At 43.6% G+C, this 2,644-nt stretch overlaps 1 pseudogene; it reads left to right on the top strand.

Annotated features, from left to right (window-relative positions):
• Window positions 1-227: 227 nt before the first annotated feature.
• On the top strand, window positions 228-1,368 carry LOC115938205 (protein CEBPZOS pseudogene; annotated as a pseudogene).
• Window positions 1,369-2,644: the final 1,276 nt, after the last annotated feature.

Raw genomic sequence — 2,644 nt, 5'->3', positions numbered from 1 at the left:
GGGTCTACCTTTCCAACAATATGTGTGTTCCATGAAAGTAGGGACATGCTCTTAATCCCCTTTTTATCTTCACAGCTAAGTGCACGCATGACACATGAATCTCAGTAACCATCTACTGCAGAAATGCATGAATTAGTATCTTGGGATTCTGGTTCCAGATAACTCTGGGATCACAGGAGGTCAAAACCTTGCTCTGGTCCTTTCGTTTTAGTACTAATAAGGAAAAAAACTGAGAGATGCCTGCATGTAAGCGCCTCAGGATGGCCCACACTATGGAACCAGTGGCAAAGAAGATCTTTAAAGGAGTTTTAGTAGTTGAACTCTTGGGCGTTTTTGGAGCATATTTTTTGTTTTATAAGATGAACACAAGCCAAGATTTCAGGCAAACAATGAGCAAGAAATTTCCCTTCATCTTGGAAGTTTATCACAAATCCATTGAACAGTCTGGAATGTACGGAGTCAGAGAGCAAGATCAAGAAAAATGGTTGAACAGCAAAAATTAGGACCAGTCATCGCGTTCAGCCTCCCATCTAAGGCGTTTGAGACCTTTGTGGGGGAGAAGAAAGATGAGCACACCACATTGCAGACTCCTGGCCCCACAGAACAAAACAGGAACTTCTGGTCTGCCATGGCTCACAGTCATTTCCCATCCACTATGCAAATCCCCTGCTTTTGTTTGTTGCTTTCCTTTGGCATTTATTATTAAAGACTACTGTTTAACAAATAAAAGACTAGGAGAAGAAAAAAAATACTGAGAGATGGACAAAAACTGTGCATACAAGATCTTATGTTAGAAAAACTGACTTAGAAAAGGGGGCGAGGAGGACCGAAATGTGGTCTCTGGGAGGAGGTGGAAGAGGACAAGCTGGAGATGAAGAGCACTCCCAGGGAGCTGGCCATCGGAGGCCAACTTTACTAATTAAGAAAAAACTATTAAAACATACTACAATCTACTGGTCACCCAGCAAGAGATGAAGCATTAAGGGCAAACTGATCATTATCCATTTTCAGAGAGGGTGGTTGCGATTCATCAGTTGCATGTAACACCCAGTGCTCATGACACCAAGTGCCCTCCTTAATGCTCATCACCCGTTACCCCATTCCTCCACCCACCTCTCCTCCAGCAACCCTCAGTTTGTTTCCTATACAATTCCCTCTTTCTCTTCCCAGCACACACACCGATCTCACAACCCCTGACTGCCTACAGGATCGCAACAGTTTTTACCTTCTCCCTCTTAAGGTTTTTCTGCTAATGAGCTTGGAGTCTAGCTAAGGATCGTAATGAGCACTATGACAGAAAATTCCAGGGTACTCTTAGAGAGAGGAAGGTTGTAGGGGTGCATATTTTAGATTAGGGAGCAGAGTAGGACTCCCTGACGAAATTAAATATAAGTTCATGGTGAGATTTGAAGAAATACACTGCCTTAGCATCTCCACCATTCCCTCAGCTGGCCTCTGCACAGCCCTGCAAAAGGGAACCTCAAAAGAAAGGCCAAAGACAAACACAGCCAATGGAAACAGTTGTGTCTACTCACTTTGGGCAGGGTGTTAGCAAAGCTGCCTTATGAGAGTCATTTTCATAGGACTGCAGACCTTGATGTCCACTGTGGTTTATCACTGATAACACAGTACGGAGACAAAGCTCTGCATTTAGGATTCCAGGGCTTGATGTGAATGCCAGCCTCTCTTTGCCTGGTCCTGACTCCCTCATTCAGCCTCTCAGGGCCAGAGCTGCTTCTAGAAAACAGCTTTAAAAGCAGGATACATGTCCTGCCTTCCTCACGTTGTTGTTTTAAGAAAGGGCTAAATGAACTACCTCATAAAAAAACACTCTGTAATTTATAAAGGGATGAGGCTTTCAACAGGACTTCTGTTCACACTGTGAAATTTTATATTTCAACTAATACAGAAAATTTCCATGTTTTACTCCCCTGGACAAACACTGTGATCCTTTTATTTATCTCTCTATGTGCTATGAACCGAATGTTTGTGTGCTATGAACTGAATGTGTCTCCCCAAAATTCATACACTGAAGCCCTAATATGATGGTACTCTGAGGTGGGGTCTTCAGGAGGTGATTGGGTCATGAGGGTAGAGCCCCCATGATGGGATTAGTTCCCTTATAAAAGGAGGAAGAGAAATCGCCCCCTCTCTTTCTTGGCCATGTGAGGATACAACAAGAAGGCAGCTATCTACTAGTCAGGAACAGGGCCCTCACCAAGAACTGGACCCACTGGTGCCTTGATCTTGGACTTCCAGGCCTCCAGAACTGTGAGAAATAAATGTCTGTTGTTTAAACCCCCCAGTCTATGGTATTTTTGTTATAGAAACCCAAGCAGACTAAGACTAAGAGATCATATTTTTTTTAAGATTTATTTATTTATTTTTAGAGAGAGAGAGAGAGAGAAAGAGCATGAGTGGGGAAAGGAAGAGAGGGGGAGAGAGAGAATCTCAAGCAGACTCCCTGCTAAGCATGGAGCCCTAATGTGGGGCTTGATCCCAGGACCCTGAGATCATGATCTGAGCTGAAACCAAGAGTCAGATTTTTAACCAACTGAGCCACCCAGGTGCCCCCAGAGTCCGTAGTTAAAATAAGTAGATGTGATTAGTACAACAAAGATTAGAAGTGCAGCCAGGTGAGAAG

The sequence above is a fragment of the Leptonychotes weddellii genome, chromosome 12, assembly GCF_054177405.1.
Source record: "Leptonychotes weddellii isolate Sample4059 chromosome 12, ASM5417740v2, whole genome shotgun sequence".
NCBI lineage: Eukaryota > Metazoa > Chordata > Mammalia > Carnivora > Phocidae > Leptonychotes > Leptonychotes weddellii.
Note: the sequence above shows the minus strand (reverse complement) of the source record. Positions and strands in the feature narration are given on the sequence as shown.